We start from the raw sequence: 22223 nt of genomic DNA, 5'->3' as shown, positions 1-22223 counted from the left end.
CTGTCCCTATCGTGACCTAACCTTATCCCCATTCACACAAAACACATGTCACATCCCTCCCAACACCACCAAAACAATATATGTATGTGTACCCATAGAGACTCATGCAACCTGGCATATCTCTACACCTTCAAAGACACAGGTAGGTACCCCTGTGTCAATGGGAAATTACTATAGGATGCAAATGTGTACAGCCAAATATAGGCTGTCACACATTTGTACCTAGAGTGTCCATGGGTACACAATCAACCGACAAACAAAATCAATAAATACAATGTGCTATGGGGTTTCAGGGTAGTACAAGTTATACGTCCCGAACCCTCATAGGAAACAAAGTGTGTTCATACAATATTTGGCTACAGGAACAATGTTTGAGTTATGTCCTGAGCCTCCTCCTCCGGATAGTTCTGTAAAGTTCTGTCTGGTTCTGGTGTATTTGGTCAATAAGTCCCTTGACCCTCCGATTACGATTACCAGAACCAGAAGAAGTTTCACTGGGTGAAACAAGTGATAATAAGTTCTTCCACCCGAACGTCTCCCAAGTCTTCCTCCAGAGCCTTAAATAATGCTCCCGCTGGATTGTGGCACAGTCTTCATTTCTATAACACCTCTAGGCAGAGGTCGCTTCGTTGCCAAAATCCAGTGGGATCCTCTGGAGCTTCACAACAGTGTCAGGGGGAATAGCTGGCCTCTTCTGTGGCATCTCCTGGGTTTTTCTTCCGCTCCATCCTATGGCAGAAGAAAACACCAGGCGCTCCCGGGGGAATTTCTCCCCTAACAGTGCAATTAAATGTGAAAATTTCCAGCACCGATACCTTTGACTCATGGGTAGAGAAAGGTATTGGGCTGCCCTTTGTCTCACAGGGCTCCTCATTATCCCAACACTGGTGTCTGAACACCCTACCTTCAGAGGATTGCGTCCTCTGCTACACATCCCTCTGCACCAACAGATAAGGATGGCCACCCTACTAGGTTAGGATAACTGGAGTTCTGTGGACAAAGCACCATCTTGTTATTGATGGCACCGCATCCCTGTCCACCCATGTGTACCCAGGCTGATTTCCCCTTGTGATCCCGTCTTGTGGAGGCCCGCAGAACCAATGGCATAGTCATGCCCTGGCTCCCCAGGACCCCACAACACAAGAACACAGTCCACACTCCGCTGCCAAACACTCTGCATCCAATCCCTATCAGAGCTGTGCTACCTGCTCGGACTAGAATTAAGTGCGCAGCACAACATTACACCAATGTTGTCTGTCCACCCCAGTCCCCAGTGTAACACAGCCCTACCGAAAACCTGGAGCACAACAGCGCCATCTGTATCGATCTGAGACCCTGGTTGCCCAGAATAATATCACATCATCCTTTGTGTGCTGCATGGAGAAGGTCCTTATGCCTTCTCCCGACCAGCAGGATTTCCCGTGTGATATTATCTGCTCGCGAACCTATACGTTCTCGATCCACAGTATAACACTGTTCCACTCCAAGGGGACACAGAATGAAACAAAGACAGCAGACGGGACTTACAACACTACATAAATCAGCATGGTAGAACACATCCGTAGACAAGGACTACCACCATCAACATCAAGAAAAACTTACAAACAGATAACAAAAACACACAACATGGACATACACAGGGAACAAACGGTGTAACAAATAGTACAGGGGTGTCAAATGTTGCCTAGCCTAGCTTGGCCATTCTGACCCCTCAGCAGCTGGTGATGCTGCCGAGAGGTAACCCCGTTATTGCCAGGCTGACTAGATCCCACTGCACAATTTGTTACCTGGCTGATACTGTTGGACACATTGCAATTACTTGCACAAGGGCAATTCCTTGCAATGTGTCCTTTGTTCCCACACCTGAAACACGTGACTTGGTTTCCTGTCCTGTGTGTTATGTTCCTATCTGTTTTGCAGTGTCTCGCTATGTGACCGAGGCCACCACATGCAAAACGTCTGTAGTTTGCTCTGCATGGCCCAGGTCCATCTACACTGCAGCCGTGCTCCCTTCTCCTGAATTGTTCCATCCTCAGGGACGCACTCTTCACCACAGTTCTTTTTCCCAAAGTCAGGGAAAAATCTCTGTTAGTCTGGACCGGCTTGACCTGATGATTAGACCGGTCACAGACTACTCTCCCCCCTTGTGGCCCTGCACAGGGCAACGTTTTGGGAGATTCCGACCCTGGCTTTACAGAAAAAGAAAGGGCCGGCACCAACTTGGTGATAACCTGTTGCATGCCAGACATTAGCTGGGACCTTACAGCAACCTCAGCCTTCAATTTGGCTACCGTCACGTCAGTAGAGGCAGTCTGCTCCTTGAAGGCCTTGACCTCAGTATAAGACTGAGTCAACTTAGCCTCAATTTCCTCCTTCTGCCTCTGCATCTCTACTAACTGTGACTCTATATTAGCCACCTGCGCATCTCGGTCAACAGTAGACTGCACATTCTCTGCCAGCTGTGCCCGCAATGCCGAAACCTGGTCCGAATTACTGGCACAGCACTGGCAGTGAATGGCCGGAGGAATTGTCTCCGTTGACTGAGACACCAGCGCCACTTCCTTTGGCTTACAGATGCTAGCCTCAAACGTATGAACGAGTTTGGCCAGCATCCGAAGCCGTTTGGTGGCCTTGTTCAACACCATCCGTTTGTTCACACAAAGCTTGTCATAACTACAAGCCTGTGCCAACAAATCGGACCACAGCATTTCTGCTGACTTGTATGTAGTGGGGAGGATGGGGTTAAATGTGCTGTGTCTGCTCAAGTGTTGCAGTGTGGGGAAGTCCATACTCACCGTTTGCTGAGCGTCCATCTTCTCCCTCGCAATCACTTGAGCGATGCAGTGACCGTGCAAAGCAAATAGCAAAATATTAATTCACAGAACAGATTATAGATTCTCTGCTAAAGATTTTGATCTGCGCTTGGTGCCGTAAGGAAGAGTCACGTTACCTGTCCGAATTATCAGGTCCTAGACGCTCAGACCGCTGACCACGTCTCTCTTGCCTGACAATTCACAGGATGACCGACCTCTAACCTCAAAACCAAACACAGATTTCAAAATCTAAGCAGTGGGCCTGACTCGCCAATGTAAAGGGTGAATATTAATCACCAATATTTATGCAAATATCGATAATTAATATTCATAAATGGGAGGAGCCATCTAGTGATAACTCCGCCCATTTATGCCTTTATATTATAATAATAACACAATATCTTCGCTATGCTTTACACTAATCACTATGCTAGCTGCATGCGCCTTACTAACTAACTATCGCCAATAACTACACGTTACACAGATAGTTACAAATATAACGGTATTTATTAACAATACACTACGCAATACACTAACAATACAGCACTAAATATTCAATCCTAAACTACACTACACATTCCCAATTCCACCCATCAACTAACTATACAGTTCACACATACAATATTAACAGCCCACCCATCTAGTTCTATACTATCCCTATGGGGTACGCCGAGGGTTAATGGTGGCCTTACAGGGGTGTAAGCCGACCACAAACACAAAGGGTTAACAATGGGGATAATATCAGAACTGTACAGCAATGCAGGGGCTAAATACCCTGCAAGTGTACAGTGAGGGGGGGGGGGGGGGGGAGGGTTTAAGCAGGGGTTACCACCAGGGGTTAATCAGGGTAGGGAAAGGGTATATCAGGGGTTTCAGGGGCAAGGGTAGCCAGGGTGCACAGTAGGCAGGGACCAGGGTCCATCAGGGGTTACCAGCACACAGGGACCAGGGTAACTACCAGGGGTAATGCCTGGCAGGGAAAGGGTTAATCATTGGTGGGATAGGGGTTGAATCAGGGCCCAAGGTGCACATCAGGGAAATATAGGTGTTACAGGACCAGGGGTGATATGTGAGGGGTAGGTAGGGGCTACACAGGTATACTTAGGCCTTTTTCAGGTGGTCATCATGGAGCTGCTCTCTCCCATGCGTCTCTGATTCTAGTCTGGTTGCAAGAGGCCGCACCTCTGCTCTGTTTGGGACTTTATAGCCCAAAACCAGCCCCCCTCCTGCTTCCTCAGGGATGTGACATCATAGTGTTACTGTGACGTATGCCTGCCTACAATCCCCAGAGTCCTCCCCCCCCTAGTCCCAAAAATGCTGGGAGTAGGGGCATGGAGTTTTAGCCATGGGCAGAGGTGTGGAAAAACAGGTTCTTGATGTCTCTGGTTAGAAAGTCCCCTCACAAACGGTGCCAAAGAGTCTGATTGCTTTGGGCCTGAACAAAAGGGGACTAGATGCTAATCAGCTGTTATCCTACAGGCTATCAGCACAAGTTTTTCTCTAAACAACTCTGTTGATAAGAGTTGGAATTGCATATATCACATCTATAAACACATACACATACAAAACTGGGGGTATGAATGGGCAGCAATAAGCCCACATACATGCTGACATAAGTGTATATACATAGACACGTGTGCAAATACATACACACATATCTATATATACACACACCCTCGCATATATCTGGGGCATCACATACAGGGGACATGCATATGTCCCCACTTGCCATACAGGGCATATATACTAATATAAGGGGGATTATAAGGGGGCACAGCTTCCAGGGACCACATATTTCCCACAGGGGCCACCATGAGCCCCTGGGGATCACCATGGGCAGACGTGCGCAGATGCTGGGCACATCTGCGCACATCACCCCATGATGCGGTGGTTAATGTATGCATATATATACCATACATGCCCGCACGTGTTTGCAGGCATGCATGGATATATATGCATACGTCTCAACCCTTCCTCAACAAGTAACTACTTGCGTTTTCCATGTAATACTAGTTCTGGAGCATCTTTTCATATAACTCTATGATGTGCCATTCCTGCATTATTCCTGCTAGAAGTTTACAAATAAATTGACAGCAGTCGGTAGTAAAGGTACTGCTGGGAGGTACCAGTAGCGCAGGGATCAGCAACCTCCGGCACGCCAGCTGTTTTGAAACTACAACTTCCAGAATCCTCCTTTCATTTCTGTGAGAGTTAGAAGAACATGCTGGCAGCTGTAGTTTCATCGCAGCTGGAGTGAAGAAGGTTGCTGATCCCTGCAGTAGCGGGTATGTCTGACTGTCCAATCAGTGCTGCTGGTGTCAAACTGTGCAGGGACACCCCCCCCCCCCCCAACTGGTAACACCCATCTGTACCTTTACTGAAAGCTGCTAGCAATTCATTCATCAACTTATCATAAAAATAACAAAGAAATGGGATATCATAGAGTCATAAGAATAAATGCACCAGAATCCCCTTAAAGGGGTTGTCCGAGTTATGGAAAAAAAAAAATATAGCACTGAAAATCTGATGGGCAGCAGTATATAACTAAGCTAAGCAAGTTTTATGCAAAAAAAAAAAAAATATATATATATATATATTTCCTCATTTCCCTGGTTCTTTTCTGGCCCTTTGTTTACATGCAATAAAAACAATCTATGCCCCTCCCCCTGCACTGCTAAGGGAGTGGCTACAAGTGCTGCCCTGAGTGACATGTCTGCCTGCTGGGAGAATCAGCAGCATGTTGTATGTGTAGGACTTCAAGTCCCAGCTGTATAATGACACTGCTAAGGGAGTGGATACAAGAGGTGCCCTGAGTGCTGGGAGAATCAACAGCAACTTGTAAGTGTAGAACTACAAGTCCCAGCTGTATAATGACACTGCTAATACACACAGGATCTTCCCCCTACCTTCTTGTGCAATGCTCTCTGTAGTCTGTCAGCTCCTGTGCCCAGAATTGTCACTGCTGCAGCTACCCAGTACCCAGTCTGTGCAGCTGAAGGGGTTAAGAATCCTAGGAGAGAGCAGACAGCCCGGCAGTAAAGGGGGGCGGGGCCAGCACAGTGACATATTGTTTACAGGCTTGTAAACTAACTTTATCAGAGCAGGGAGAGAAGCTGACATCACAGGTCATGTGACCCTCAGTGAAATCTGAGAAGCCAGCCACTGGAGATAAAGTGAGTTAATCGGAAAGCTGTTACATTTGCCCAGTTAGGAACATAGAAAGAACAAAAAAATAACTCGGACAACCCCTTTGAAGGGAACCTGTCATGTGGATATTTGATTATAATCTAACTAATTATATACAATCATTAACTACTAAAAAGTACCTTAGATGTATTCACTTACTGGTGTGACAGATGGGTACCTCATAATATACACACAAAGATGCCACATGCCGCATGCTAATGAGCTGATTTGAGTCCAGCGTGGCGTCAGTGAGTCCAGCGTTTTTTTAAATTCAGAGCTATAGCCACTCCCCTGCCCACCTGCTGCTGATTCATATGGAAAATAACTGTCAATCAGCAGCAGGTAGGCGGGGAGAGGCAGGAGCTCATGAATATTCAGGACTCATCATTATGAGCTGGAGCTTTTCAATACAAGATGTTGGCAGATTGACTGAGTCAATTAAAGAAAGTGACCCAGTATTTTGCTAAGAGAATCAGTCACTTATTTATGTTGCCCTTAGTTAGGACACCATAAAACTGGTGACAGGTTCCCTTTAAGCATGGGTGGTTGATGTGCCACATGTGGCCAGGTTTGTGCCATAAACTACTTTTCACTCTAAAGCAGGGATGGCCAACCTGAGGCTCTCCAGCTGTTGCAAAATTACAACTTCCAGCATGTCCAGACTGCCTACAGCTATCAGCCTACAGCAGGGCATGGTGGGAGTTGTAGTTTTACAACAGCTGGAAAGCCGCAGGTTGACCATGCCTGCTCTGAAGTGTATTTTCATCAATTACTCCAAATTTACCTCATTTGCATTTTTCTCTTATCCCCCATGTTTAAATCCTACTTCCTGTTTGTCATGTGACTGCTGTCCCTATATGCCTTAGGGCAGTGATATGTGTCCTGACATCAGCAGATCATGTGACATTAACCATACCACTTGTTCTTACCAATGAGGCTTCCTACGTAGGTAGGCTAAAAACTGTAGAATAAGGCAGTTTTGATAAATGGTAGTATTTGGAGAAAGTGATATAACAGCGATATCTGCAGGGCAGGATACATTTACATTAGTGGCACAACCCCTTTAAGGCCCTTGTTACATTACAACTGGGCACAACACCATTACCATTGTCCAATAAATTACATACCAGCCATCAGAACATAGTGGGTGGGACACCGGAAAGGCCTGGTTCTCTAACTGATAGTTCATGTAGTCTATATGTGAGGTGGGACATGACAAGGCTTTTAGCAGACCTAATAAATAATACATAGCCATAGTAACAGTTTATAAGGCCAAAAAAAGACATCTCTCCATCCAGTTTGGCTAGTTATCCTGCAAGTTGATCCAGAGGAAGGCAAAAAAAAAACTGTGGGGTAGAAGGCAATTTTCCCCACTTAAGGGGAAAAATTATTTTCCAACTACAATCAGGCAATCAGAATAACTCCCTGGATCAACGACCCATCTCTAGTAGCTATAGCCTGTAATATTATTACACTCCAGAAATACATCCAGGACCGTCTTGAACTCTTTTAGTGAACTCCCCATCACCACCTCCTCAGGCAGAGAGTTCCATAGTCTCATTGCTCTTACCGTAAAGAATCCTCTTCTATGTTTGTGTACAAACCTTCTTTCCTCCAGACACAGAGGATGTCCCCTTGTCACAGTCCTGGGGATAAATAGATGATGGGAGAGATCTCTGTACTGACCCCTGATATATTTATACATAGTAATTAGATCTCCTCTTAGTTGTTTTTTTTCTAAACTGAATAACCCTAATTTTGATAATCTTTCAGGGTACTGTAGTCCCCTCATTCCAGTTATTACTTTAGTTGCCCTCCTCTGAACCCTCTCCAGCTCTGCTATGTCTGCCCTGTTCACAGGAGCCCAGAACTGTACACAGTACTCCATGTGTGGTCTGACCAGTGATTTGTAAGGTGGTAGAACTATGTTCCCATCACGGGCATCTATGTCCCTTTTGATGCAACTCATTATCTTAGTGGCCTTGGCAGCAGCTGCCTGACACTGGTTTCTATAGCTTAGTTTGCTGTTCGCAAAAACTCCTAGGTCCTTTTCCATGTCAGTGTTATCCAGTCTTTTACTATTTAGTATGTACGGGTGACTTGCATTATTCCTTCCCTTATGCATAACCTTATATTTGTCAGTTTTAAACCCCATCTGCCACTTAAAGGGAGTGCAGAATTATTAGGCAAGTTGTATTTTTGAGGATTAATTTTATTATTGAACAACAACCATGTTCTCAATGAACCCAAAAAACTCATTAATATCAAAGCTGAATATTTTTGGAAGTAGTTTTTAGTTTGTTTTTAGTTTTAGCTATTTTAGGGGGATATCTGTGTGTCCAGGTGACTATTACTGTGCATAATTATTAGGCAACTTAACAAAAAACAAATATATACCCATTTCAATTATTTATTTTTACCAGTGAAACCAATATAACATCTCAACATTCACAAATATACATTTCTGACATTCAAAAACAAAACAAAAACAAATCAGTGACCAATATAGCCACCTTTCTTTGCAAGGACACTCAAAAGCCTGCCATCCATGGATTCTGTCAGTGTTTTGATCTGTTCACCATCAACATTGCGTGCAGCAGCAACCACAGCCTCCCAGACACTGTTCAGAGAGGTGTACTGTTTTCCCTCCTTGTAAATCTCACATTTGATGATGGACCACAGGTTCTCAATGGGGTTCAGATCAGGTGAACAAGGAGGCCATGTCATTAGATTTTCTTCTTTTATACCCTTTCTTGCCAGCCACGCTGTGGAGTACTTGGATGCGTGTGATGGAGCATTGTCCTGCATGAAAATCATGTTTTTCTTGAAGGATGCAGACTTCTTCCTGTACCACTGCTTGAAGAAGGTGTCTTCCAGAAACTGGCAGTAGGACTGGGAGTTGAGCTTGACTCCATCCTCAACCCGAAAAGGCCCCACAAGCTCATCTTTGATGATACCAGCCCAAACCAGTACTCCACCTCCACCTTGCTGGCGTCTGAGTCGGACTGGAGCTCTCTGCCCTTTACCAATCCAGCCACGGGCCCATCCATCTGGCCCATCAAGACTCACTCTCATTTCATCAGTCCATAAAACCTTAGAAAAATCAGTCTTGACGTTTCAGCTTGTGTGTCTTGTTCAGTGGTGGTCGTCTTTCAGCCTTTCTTACCTTGGCCATGTCTCTGAGTATTGCACACCTTGTGCATTTGGGCACTCCAGTGATGTTGCAGCTCTGAAATATGGCCAAACTGGTGGCAAGTGGCATCTTGGCAGCTGCACGCTTGACTTTTCTCAGTTCATGGGCAGTTATTTTGCGCCTTGGTTTTTCCACACGCTTCTTGCGACCCTGTTGACTATTTTGAATGAAACGCTTGATTGTTCAATGATCACGCTTCAGAAGCTTTGCAATTTTAAGAGTGCTGCATCCCTCTGCAAGATATCTCACTATTTTTGACTTTTATGAGCCTGTCAAGTCCTTCTTTTGACCCATTTTGCCAAAGGAAAGGAAGTTGCCTAATAATTATGCACACCTAATATAGGGTGTTGATGTCATTAGACCACACCCCTTCTCATTACAGAGATGCACATCACCTAATATGCTTAATTGGTAGTAGGCTTTCGAGCCTATACAGCTTGGAGTAAGACAACATGCATAAAGAGGATGATGTGGTCAAAATACTAATTTGCCTAATAATTCTGCACGCAGTGTATGTGCCCAAGCCTCCAAACTATCCAGATCCCTCTGTAGTAGTATACTGTCCTCTTCCGTGTTAATTACTTTACACAGTTTAGTGTCATCTGCAAAAATTGATATTTTACTGTGCAATCCTTCTTACAAGATCATTAATACTCCACTAGTGACAGTGACCCAGTGAATGTGTACCATTAATAACCACCCTCTGTTTTCTATCACTTAGTCAGCTATTTACCCACATACAGACTGTAACGGTCACGTCCACACACACACACAGGGGAAAGGATAGTGACCACTGCGCTCCACCCTCACCCCTGGCCCTGCCTACTTGCCTCACGAGTCCTGATGACAGGGGACAACTGGACGACAGTCCCTAACTTAGGATATGTGCAGGGAAGACAGACAAGACAAAATACGGAACATGAACGGACCGGGTCAGAACCAAGAGAGCTACGCAGTACAAAGGATTAAGCAAAGAATGGTCAGGAGAAGCCGGGGTCAAATACCAGGAGAGCAGAGAAGTACAAGAGGAGTCCTAAGAGAGTAGTCAGGTGGGACCTGAGGTCACAATACCAGGACGGATGCGCAGTACAGATGGAGCAGGCAAAAGGATAGTCAGGGAACAGGATCAGGTAAGTATTCAGCAGTCCAACAAATAGCCAGGAACCTAGAAATTAACAGGCAACCTGTAGCCAGCAGGCTCCTGTATTTATAGTGGGGAGTGAGGGTCATGTGACGTGGCCAGCGTCACATGACCGACAGACCAACCAGTCGAGCACCGAGTGATCAGCTCGGCGCTCAAGGCAGACTAGGAGCAGGGAGCCACCCAGCTAGTAAAGCCGCCCTGGGAATGAGGTCAAATACAGAACCTCATTCCAAAAGCTAAGCAACAGGTCTGCGGGCAATGGGGGACCGAGTGCACCTTCGGAACCCCGTGACACAGACATTTTCTCCCAGTCCAAGCATTCTCATTTTATATACTAACCTTTCATGTGGTACAGTGTCAAATGCTTTGGAGAAATCCAGATGCGACATCCATTGATTCGCCGCTGTCAAATCTAGAACTTACCTCCTCATAGAATTAAATTAGTTTGACATGACTGATCCCTCATGAAGCCATGCTGGTATGGCGTTATTTGCTTATTTTCATTGAGGTAGCATCTTAACAGGCAACCTGTAGCCAGCAGGCTCCTGTATTTATAGTGGGGAGTGGGGGTCATGTGACGTGGTCAGCGTCACATGACCGACAGACCAACCAGTCGAGCACCGAATGATCAGCTCGGCGCTCAAGGCAGACTAGGAGCAGGGAGCCACCCAGCTAAGATAGCATCCAAGATAGCATCTCTTAGAAAACCTTCAAACAGTTTACCCATGACAGATGTTAAACTTACCGGCCTATAGTTTCCGGGCTCTGTTTTTGTACCCTTTTTTAATATTAGCACCACATTTGCTATGCGCCAATCCTGTGGAACACTCCCTGTCAGTATAGAGTCCTTATTACTTTAGTTGCCCTCCTCTAAACCCTCTCCAGCTCTGCTATGTCTGCATTGTTCACAGGAGCCCAGAACTGTACACAGTACTCCATGTGTGGTCTGACCAGTGATTTGTAAGGTGGTAGAACTATGTTCTCATCACGGGCATCTATGTCCCTTTTGATGCAACCCATTATCTTAGTGGCCTTGGTAGCAGCTGCCTGACACTGGTTTCTATAGCTTAGTTTGCTGTTCACAAAAATTCCTAGGTCCTTTTCCATGTCAGTGTTATCCAGTCTTTTACTATTTAGTATGTACGGGTGACTTGCATTATTCCTTCCCTTATGCATAACCTTATATTTGTCAGTTTTAAACCCCATCTGCCACTTATGTGCCCAAGCCTCCAAAGTATCCAGATCCCTCTGTAGTAGTATACTGTCCTCTTCCATGTTAATTACTTTACACAGTTTAGTGTCATCTGCAAAAATTTATATTTTACTGTGCAATCCTTCTTACAAGATCATTAATACTCCACTAGTGACAGTGACCCAGTGAGTGTGTACCATTAATAACCACCCTCTGTTTTCTATCACTTAGTCAGCTATTTACCCACATACAGAAATTTTCTCCCAGTCCAAGCATTCTCATTTTATATACTAACCTTTCATGCGGTACAGTGTCAAATGCTTTGGAGAAGTCCAGATATGCGACATCCATTGATTCGCCGCTGTCAAGTCTAGAACTTACCTCCTCATAGAATTAAATTAGTTTGACATGACTGATCCCTCATGAAGCCATGCTGGTATGGCGTTATTTGCTTATTTTCATTGAGGTACTCCAAGATAGCATCTCTTAGAAAACCTTCAAACAGTTTACCCATGACAGATGTTAAACTTACCGGCCTATAGTTTCCGGGCTCTGTTTTTGTACCCTTTTTTAATATTAGCACCACATTTGCTATGCGCTAATCCTTTGGAACACTCCCTGTCAGTATAGAGTCCTTAAATATCAGAAATAAGGGTCTGGCTATGACATTACTTAATTCTCTTAGGATGTGGGGGTGTATGCCATCTGATCCTGGCGATTTGTCTATTTTAATCTTTTTAAGACGCCGCTGTACTTCTTCCTGGGTCAGACAGGGCACTTTTAATGGGGAAATTACTTTTACATTCTGCATTTCATCATGACAGTTTAATTTCCTCAGTGAATACAGTGGAGAAAAACATATTTAATAGTCTTAAAGTTTGTAATAAAGGTGACTGCTATCCATGTTCTTAAGTCCCTTTAGCACAGGCTAAGGAATGGGGGCAATTATTGTGTATGAGAAGAATGTTTGTTCCTGATAATTTTCCCATGTAAATGTGCTGCCAGTCACCAAATGAACAGGCAAATTCAGCACATAAAATCCTTTTTTGCTGGCAGCAGCTAGCCCTGTATAAACAGAGAATAATGATCGCAGTAGTGATCTCTTCTTCCCATAAGGAGGGGATGATTGCTGCATGTAAATGCAGCTCTCGTCTCTGCTCAGTGATCAGGCAATTATCAGGAACAAATGGTTCCTTCCTGACAATTGTCTGTCAGTTGGTCCACGTAAAATGGCCTCATTCAACAGCATCCAGTATGAGCCATAACTGAAGCCCATGCTGTCAGTAGTTCCCATCTGAAAATAAAAGACAGAACCTAAAAAAAAATGGTTATAATAGTTTTTAAAGGAATTGTTTGCGTTTTACAATTTCATTCTGTAAGAAGGATTCCCAAAAATAGACTATTTACAGTTTTTTTCCCCCATAGAAACCTTTAGTGATCAGTGTAATCTGCAGGTGTTCAGTTTCCCTGCAGTGCCATGACAGAGGATATTAGGGGGCTTATGGGTCTTCCAGAGCCAGAGATGTTCTCTGTTCTGGTAATCGATGGATGTCCCCTCAATACTACCATTGTTTAATGGGGTTTTCCAGTCCTTTTATATTGATGACATATGCTTAGGATAGGCCATCAGTATCCAATCAGTTGGGGTACTGAACACCTTGCACCCCACCGATCAGATGTTTTGCAGTAGCTCTGATGCCAGAAGTTGATGCTGGAATTACAGCTCCTTCCATTGTGTATAGTGGACAATGCTGGTTATTGCAATGCTGCCCCTGGTGAAGTGAATGGACGGAGCTGTAGTTCCATCACCAACCTCCTGCGTCAGAGCTACTGCAGCAGGGGCGGATTGGCCATAGACTCTACAGGGAAATTTCCCAATGGGCAGATGCCCAGGGGGCCACCTGAGCCCTCATCATGGGAGCCGGCTGAGTGTCTAACAATTGGATGCTCTCAGCATCAATTAATACTAGGAGCATCCGGTTTTTATGAATCTGGCTGGCATGCGCAGGTGCCCCCCTGAAATCAACTATATCACACTCCTGAGGACAGTGATATAGTTGAATACTGTGGCACGGGCAGCAGTATTTTGTGTTGCACTGTGGTATGTGGTTCTGCAGGGGCAGGATTATGTGCTGCACTAAGCTACTGCTGGCCCCCATCTACTGTTGCTCCTCCTTCTGTCAGTCTGGATCTGCCTACAACATGGGACCACTTTTAGTTCCCAGTCCGCCCCTGTACTATGGAACAGCTGATTGGCGGGTTTGGGGCATGTTGGACCCTCGTTGATCAGGTATTGATAGCCTATTCTGAGAATAGGTCTTCAATATAAAAGGACTGGAAAATTCTCCTAACTCAGAATGTCCTTATATCTAATACCTCAGATCTTGAAGACCTCATTGTCGTAGATGCACAGTGCGATTGGTGCCGTCTATTCCATAGAAGACATCAATATTTCAGCTTCTAAAACATTTCTAAGTCTTTTAATGTCATACGCTCCATTTATTTGACTCTGTGCTGTACATGTCATGAAGTATATCTTGCACTGCTGCCTGGATAAAAAGTGGCTTCCTGACAGTTTTGCTCTGTTATGGTGTGCTGTAGCTCATCTATAGCATGAAACAGTAAAAAATAAATTTCCTCTCAAATAAAAAAACATCATCAATGTCCTTGAGTCACCCTCTTCTGTTAAAATTGTAGTCAGACATTTGTAGTTTTGTCTGAGAAAGCTTACCTAAATGACTAAATGGCATATCTTTTTCCCTCTGTAGTGCCACTGCACTCATAAACTGCTTAAAAGGGTTGTCCAGGTTCAGAGCTGAACCTGGACAACCCCTTTAAGGTTGGGGTCACATCACCATTTATTTTTTCCTTCTTCTGATTTGTCAGAAGAACAGAAAAATGAAGAAAAAAAATTGATTCTGTATTTTAAGCATCCGTTCTCCTCAGTTATGCACATTTTGTATCCGTTTTAGCTGTTTCCATCTGAGATCTGCTATTTTAGATAAAAAAAAGTCCTGCTTGTAGTTATGATTGCACAAAGAAGCACAGCCATTATGCAATCTTTTCTTTGAAAACTCAGGTATGATTTAAGTTTTTATATGCATTAGACCAGTGTTTCCCAACCAGTGTGCCCCCAGCTGTTGAAAAACTACAACTTCCAGCATGCCTGGACAGCCTTTGGCTGTGCGGGCATGCTGGGAGTTGTAGTTTTGCAACAGCTGGAGGCACACTGGTTGGGAAACACTGCATTAGACCACTACGGATACTGTTATTAACCCATTCTTTCCTGTAGATCACCAGGGATAGTCTTATTAACCTTTTCCCTGCGCTCGACCATGAGTGTTGCAATCATTAACATAGTAACATAGTTTGTAAGGCTGAAAAAAAAGACATCTGTCCATACAGTTAACAGGCTGATCCAGAGGAAGGCAAAAGGCAATTAGAATAACTCTCTGGATTAACGACCCTAGAATTTCAGTAACTATAAACCTATAATATTATTACACTCCTCCTCCTCCATAGTCTCACTGCTCTTACAGTAAAGAATCCTCTATTATGTTTATGTACAAACCTTCTTTTCTCCAGACGCAGAGGATGTCCCCTCGTCACAGTCCTGGGGATAAAAAGATGATGGGAGAGATCTCTGTACTGACCCCTGATATATTTATACATAGTTATTAGATCTCCCCTTAGTCGTCTTTATTCTAAACTGAATAACCCTAATTTTGATAATCTTTCAAGGTACTGTAGTCCATCCATTCCAGTTATTACTTTAGTTGCCCTCCTCTGAACCCTCTCCAGCTCTGCTATGTCTGCCTTGTTCACAGGAGCCCAGAACTGTACACAGTACTCCATATGTGGTCTGACTAGTGATTTGTAAAGTGGCAGAACTATGTTCTAAATACGGGCATTTATGCCCCTTTTGGTGCAACCCATTATCTTATTGGCCTGGTCAGCAGCTGCCTGACACTGGTTTCTACAGCTTAGTTTCCTGTTTACTAAAATTCATAGGTCCTTTTTCATGTCAGTGTTACCCAGTGTTTTACTATTTAGTATGTACGGGTGACTTGCATTATTCCTTCTCATATGCATAACCTTACATTTGTCCGTTTTAAACCCCATCTGCCACTTTTCTATCCAAGACCCCAATCTATCCAGATCCATCTGTAGCAGTATATTGTCCTCTTCCGTGTTAATTACTTTACACAGTTTAGTGTCATCTGCAAAAATAGATATTTTGCTGTGCAAGCCTTCTACAAGATCATTAATAAATATATTGAAGAGAATAGGGCCCAATACTGACCCATGTGTTACCACACTGGTTAAGATGATCCAATATGTGACAGAGTATTAAATGCTTTGGAGAAGTCGATATATAACATCCATTGACATCCATTGACTAGCCTCCTCATAGATACTGATTAAATTAGTTTGATAGGATCAATCCCTCATAAACCCATGCTGATATAGAGTTATATAGAGTTATACACTTATTTATTATTGAGATACTCCAGGATAGCATCTTTTTGAAAACCCTCAAACAGTTTACCAGGGCGTAGCTAGAAGTGACTCTGACCACAAAGCAAATTTTCTACAACACCCCCCCGATATTGATGACCTATCCTGAGGACAAGTATCTGTCTCTGTATCAGTGTCCTAAAAATCTAGATAGGAGTAGTAGTGCTCTAATTCTGTATATATATATATATATTTATATATATTGTAGGAAGGCGCAAGGGTCCATCATTGACGGAAGGTATGTGTCACCGAGATTCCTGGCCTTGGTGAAGTAAGAGCCGGTAATTTTAAGTGTCAGCGGCAGTTAGTGCTGACTGACACTATTTGTTATTTAGTATGGCTGTAGAGCCGATCCGGGCTGGCTCTTACTGGGAGCAGCCAAAGTGCAAGGTGGGTGGCTTCTCCCCATGTTCCAGGCCAGGTTTTGGTTTGGGATATAAAAACCCAGCCAGCAGTCTCAGCTGTGTGGATTATCCTCCACTTCACAGTGAAGCTTTGGAGACTCTGTGGTTTTGGGATCTGCATGAGGTGTGCCGTGCTAAAGGGCTGAGAGCCGCATTGCTTGGAAAACAGGCCCCCTAAAGCCTGCAGTGGATGGCTGATAAAAAACTGCTAACCAGGTGAACGTTTGTGTTTTGTGGACTTTCTATGGTGTGAACGTACACCAATACTGCAAACAGTTATTTTGTTTTGCCTTTTGTGTGAATTAACACTGAACTATTTAAGGTAAAGACTTTGTGATTGCCTCTATACTGCGTCCGCTAAGCTGCCTACCAGAGCAAACCCCTACATTTGGTGTCGGATGTGGGCAAATGCAGTGAGTTTTAGTTTTTTCCCTGGGCACTGGTGTATGTCTTTTATAAAGCCGGCAAGGTTACGACCAGTGTCCCCTGACAAAATGGAGGTGGTCGTGATAAGCCCTCACAGAGGCTAACTTGCAGCAGCAGGAGGCAAACAAGCAGCAGCAGGAAACCAACCAGCCGCTTTTACAGCATATGATGGCATTACAAGCAGCAGGAGCGTCCCAGAACGTCCATGATGACCGAAAGCTGTTCGTGCGGCGATCCCTAAGAAGACCCAATCGGAGGATGTTGAGACGTATCTGGCGGTGTTCGAAAAGGTGGCCGTGCGGGAAAAGTTACCCCGAGACCAATGGGCTGAGGTCATCGCTCCGTTCCGTGTTTTTCGACCTACCAGCTGACCAAACGGCCGACTACCTGACCGTAAAAGGTGAGATTCTGGCAAGACTGGCAGTGAATGTATTTGTCCGGGCCCAGCGAGTGCGTCAGTGGGAATTTAACCCGGCTGAACCCGCCAGACCGCAGTATTATGATCTGCTACACCGGCTGCAAAAATGTCTGCAGCCTGATGTACTGAGTCCCACTGCTATGATGGACCGCCTGTTGGCGGATGTGTTCTGGAGGGCTTTGCCGTACCCTCTCCAGCACTGGATCGACCAGTTGTCTCCTGGTAATGCCCTAGAGATGGTCGACCTGGTGGAGCGCTACGAGGCCACCAGAAATCTGCAGGGGGGTTCTTTTGGGAGGGTCAAACCCCGGAAATCTCCACCCCAGGTCCGGCGGCTGGTGCCAGACAAACCCGCCCGGGACGTACCCCCTGCAGACCCAGCCCTGGTGGTTTGCTGGCGGTGCCACGAGCCTGGACACATAAGGCCGACTGTCCCCATAAGGGCCGACTGTTCCCATTGGGGTGAACCCATGGACACTAACTTTGTCTACCGCCCCTCAATGTATGTCAGCAGGCTGTGGTCATCCGGTAACCCCGAGGCAATAGACAATAGTCACCTGTGCCAGGTGTAAGTGGGAGATACCCTGGCAGTGGCGCTGCTGGACTCAGGGAGCCTGGTGTCCCTGGTAAGAGCTGCCCTGGTGCAGCCTGCCGAGTATACTGGCCGAAAAGTAGGCGTAGTGTGCATCCATGGAGACTTAAAGGACTATCCCACTGCCCTGGTGTCACTATCCACGGTGGCCGGCACGTGGACTCATGAGGTGGCCGTCGCAACAAAGTTGCACTATGAACTAATAATTGGGAGAGACTTCCCTATGGCCGGAAACGAAAGTCACTGATACCCGGGAGACAGATGTGACCCTAGCAGAGTGGCCCAGCTCAGGGGGGAGACCAGAACCCTGGGAACCTGAGTCCGAATGGCCAATGGTAGGGGTGACCGCCACTTCGGTGGAAGAGGGGGAGACGACCCCACTAAGTGTGATGGTGGGAGACGTGGAGGACTTGCCGCCGGGTCCGGAGTTGGCAGACCTCAACCTCTCCGGAGATAACTTTGGTACAGCACAGCACCAGGACCCGACTGTATCTCAAGCCTGGGGAAATGTGGTAGTAGTTGAGGGTGAGCCACAACAACCAGGGGCCGAGTCTATGTTCCCCTTTTTGTGGTTCAACAGGAGATGCTGTACCGGGTAAATCAACTTCGGGGTGAGCATATTGAACAGCTGGTGGTGCCCAAGGCGTATCGCAAGCTCGTGTTGGAGTTAGCCCACCAACATGTTCTTGGGGGACACCTGGGCCATCAGAAAACGCAGGACAGGATTCTACAGCGGTTCTACTAGCCCAGTGTGTTCAGAGAGGAGGAAGAGTATTGCAAGTCTTGCCCAACTTGCCAGATAACCAGCCCCCAGCCACATTTCCGTAGTCCCCTGGTCTCTCTCCCGATTATTGAGGTTCCATTCGAGCGGATCACTATGGATCTCATAGGGCCAGTACCGAAGTCCGCTAGAGGGCACCAACACATCTTAGTCGTCCTCGACTAGGCCACTCGGTACCCGGAGGTGGTGCCACTGTGTCATACATCAGCCAAACTCATAGCTAAGGAGTTAATGGAGTTGTTTTCTCAAGTGGGTCTGCCTAAGGAGGTTCTGACTGACCAAGGGACCCCGTTTATGTCCAAGGTCATGAGGAAACTGTGTAAGTTGCTCTACATAATACAGCTACCGACGTCCGTGTATCATCCACAAACGGATTTCTCCCGTCTAAAGATGGGAGGGACTGGGACCTTCTTCTGCCCTATCTCATGTTCGCAGTGCGAGAGGTGCCCCAGGCCTCTACTGGGTTCTCGCCCTTCGAACTGCTATACGGCAGACACCCTCGCGGTCTGTTAGACGTCGCCAAAGAGGCGTGGGAACAACAGCCCACACCGCACAAAAGTGTTGTTGAGTACGTCACCTAGATGCAGGGACGGATGGAAACAGTGTTGCCTCTGGTTAGGGAGCATATGGAGGCAGCACAGCGAGCCCAGAGTAGGGTCTATAAAAGGCAGGCTCGGGTCCGGAACTTTAACCCGGGTGATCTGGTGTTGGTTCTGGTACCGACTGTAGACAGTAAGTTCATAGCTAGGTGGCCGGGGCCCTACGAGGTACTTGAAAAAATTGGAGAGGTAGTTTACAAAGTACACCAGCCACGGAGGCAAAAGCCGGAGCAGGTGTACATGTGAATCTGCTCAAACCCTGGAAAAATAGGGAAACCTGTACGGAAGACAGCCCACGACCAGGGTTCCTAGGGGAAGCGGTTTCGGCCCCTCTGTCTGAACCAAGGGAAGCTGATGCCACAGTGAAAATTGCTGACAGCCTCTCCTCTAAACAGGCTCAGGAAGCCAGGGAGTTCATTAATCGGAACACTGATGTGTTCTCGGACCTCCCTGGATGCACGTCCATAATCCGGCATGACATTGTCACTGAGCCTCAGGCAAAAGTCTGGTTAAAACCATACCGGGTACCCGAGACTCTGCAAGCCATCGCGGAGAAAGTGCAGCTAATGCTCCAGCTGGGTGTCATCGAGGAGTCAAAAAGTGAATGGGCCAGTCCGATAGTCTTAATACCGGGACGGGACATTGCGGTTCTGTAACGATTTCCGCAAACTGAAGTAGATGAGCTTATTGAGAAGTTAGGCCAAGCCCGGTATTTTTCTGTGTTGGTGTCACGGAACCATGAACCAGACGTACAACAAGAGATAAGTGAAAATAAGAAGGCTTTATTGAAAATAAAGCTGAAAAGCAAAAGTCCAAACGGATGGTGAAACCGAAGCAGAGTCTTTGCGAAGCCAGAGGTCAGGAACCAGAAGGGTAGTCAGACGAAGCCAGGATCAGGAACCAGCAGGGTAGTCAGACGAAGCCAGGATCAGGAACCAGCAGGGTAGTCGGACGAAACCAGGATCAGGAACCAGCAGGGTAGTCGGACGAAACCAGGATCAGGAACCAGAAGCAGCAGCAGTCTAGAAGCATGTGAACACAGGAGGACCAAGCAAGGAACTGAAGCCACAGACCTCCTATATATATGAGCTAGGCATCCAGCTCCTCCCAGTGGGAAGGAGGAGCCGCAGGGTGGGAGGCTACAAGAAACCCAGAAACCAAGGTGGCCGCCAGCACATGTCAAACGAAGGAGAACAGCAAGAAGGTAAGACCATGACAGTACCTCCCCCTCAAGGGCCCCTCCTCCGCGGAGTAAAGAACGGTTTCTGAGGGAAGCGTGCGTGGAAGGCTCGGAGCAAGGCAGGAGCATGGACATCTGCGGAGGGAACCCAGGAACGCTCCTCTGGACCATAACCATGCCAATGGACCAAAAACTGCACCCGACCGCGGACCAGGCGTGAGTCCAGGATATTGCTCACCTCATACTCCTCACGATTACCCACTTGGACCGGACGAGGCCGAGGAACCGAGGAAGTGAAACGATTACACACCAGTGGCTTCAACAGGGAGACATGAAACAGGTTGGAGATCCGCATGCCAGGAGGAAGCGCAAGGGCATAGGCTACCGGGTCTACCCTGCGAAGCACTCGGAAGGGACCAACAAAGCGAGGCGCCAGCTTGGGAGTGGGCACTCGAAGGTTGAGGTTGCGGGTGGACAACCATACACGGTCTCCGACCTGGTAGGAAGGAGCAGGCGCTCGTCTGCGATCAGCCTGGAGTCTCTGGCGCTGCGCAGAGACCTCAAGGGACTTCTGGATCAGTACCCAAGAAGCACGTAGGACGGAAAGGTGATCCTCCACAGCCGGAATATCCTGGGGAGAGAATACCTCCGGTAACACGGCAGGTTGGAACCCATAATTGGCCATGAAGGGAGACGTCCCAGAGGAAGAGTTCACCGCCGTGTTCCTGGCAAACTCAGCCCAAGGCAGGAGGTCAACCCAATTGTCTTGGTGATCGGAGACATAGCAACGAAGGAATTGCTCCAAGGCCTGATTGGATCGTTCTGCGGCCCCATTGGACTGAGGGTGGTAGGCCGAGGAGAAGGAGAGATGAATCCCCAACTGGGAGCAAAAGGCGCGCCAGAACCTGGACACAAACTGACTCCCCCGATCCGACACAATCTCCTTGGGCAAACCGTGCAACCGGAAGACCTCCCTGGCAAAAATCGTGGCCAACTCTTGTGCAGAGGGTAACTTCTTGAGAGGAACACAGTGGCACATTTTGGAAAACCGATCTACAATCATGAGAATGACCGTATGGCCTCGGGATGCAGGGAGGTCCACAATGAAATCCATCCCCAGGTGTGACCATGGGCGCTCCCCGGTGGCTATGGGTTGCAGAAGGCCCAACGGAAGGTGCCGAGGGGACTTACTCTGGGCACAAACGGAGCATGCCGCTACATATGCGGCGATGTCGGAACGTAGGGAAGGCCACCAGAACAGACGTGAAACAGCCCAGGACAGCTGATTCTTTCCAGGATGCCCCGCGGTCTTGGAGTTATGGTAGGTTCGCAACAACCGAGTGCGCAACTCCTCAGGCACAAAACATCTGCCGTTGGGTCTCCCAGAGGGAGCACCAGATTGAGCCGCCAAAATCTGCTCACCCAGGGGAGAGGTCAGGCTGGTGCGAATGGCGGCCAAGATCTGATTCGGAGGTATGACCGAAGTCGGAATCGACTCCTCCCTGGACAGCTCGGAGTACTGCCGTGATAAGGCATCCGCCCTGATGTTCTTGGAACCGGGTAGGTAGGAGACCACGTAATTAAAACGTGACAAGAACAGAGCCCATCTGGCCTGACGTGGTGTCAATCTCTTGGCCTCAGAAAGGTAGGTCAGATTCTTGTGGTCCGTCAGGATGAGGACCGGAACCACCGAACCCTCGAGCAAGTGCCTCCATTCTTTAAGGGCCTGCACGATGGCCAATAACTCCCTGTCACCAATCTGATAGTTGCACTCCGC

At 46.8% G+C, this 22223-nt stretch overlaps 2 long non-coding RNA genes across 2 annotated transcripts; one reads left to right on the top strand and one right to left on the bottom strand.

The window, feature by feature from the left end:
* Nucleotides 1-6617: 6617 nt before the first annotated feature.
* LOC121005435 lies at nucleotides 6618-21696 on the bottom strand. Its single transcript, XR_005779945.1, has 3 exons — nucleotides 21686-21696; nucleotides 7015-7022; nucleotides 6618-6746 (listed from the first exon to the last, which is right to left on the bottom strand). It is a non-coding gene; the product is annotated as an uncharacterized LOC121005435 (long non-coding RNA).
* LOC121005434 lies at nucleotides 8032-11569 on the top strand. Its single transcript, XR_005779944.1, has 3 exons — nucleotides 8032-8136; nucleotides 8700-8704; nucleotides 11530-11569. It is a non-coding gene; the product is annotated as an uncharacterized LOC121005434 (long non-coding RNA).
* Nucleotides 21697-22223: the final 527 nt, after the last annotated feature.

Source organism: Bufo bufo, chromosome 6 (genome assembly GCF_905171765.1).
Source record: "Bufo bufo chromosome 6, aBufBuf1.1, whole genome shotgun sequence".
Classification (NCBI taxonomy): Eukaryota; Metazoa; Chordata; class Amphibia; order Anura; family Bufonidae; genus Bufo; species Bufo bufo.
The sequence above is the reverse complement of the archived record's forward strand: the minus strand, read 5'-3'. Positions and strand labels throughout refer to the sequence as shown.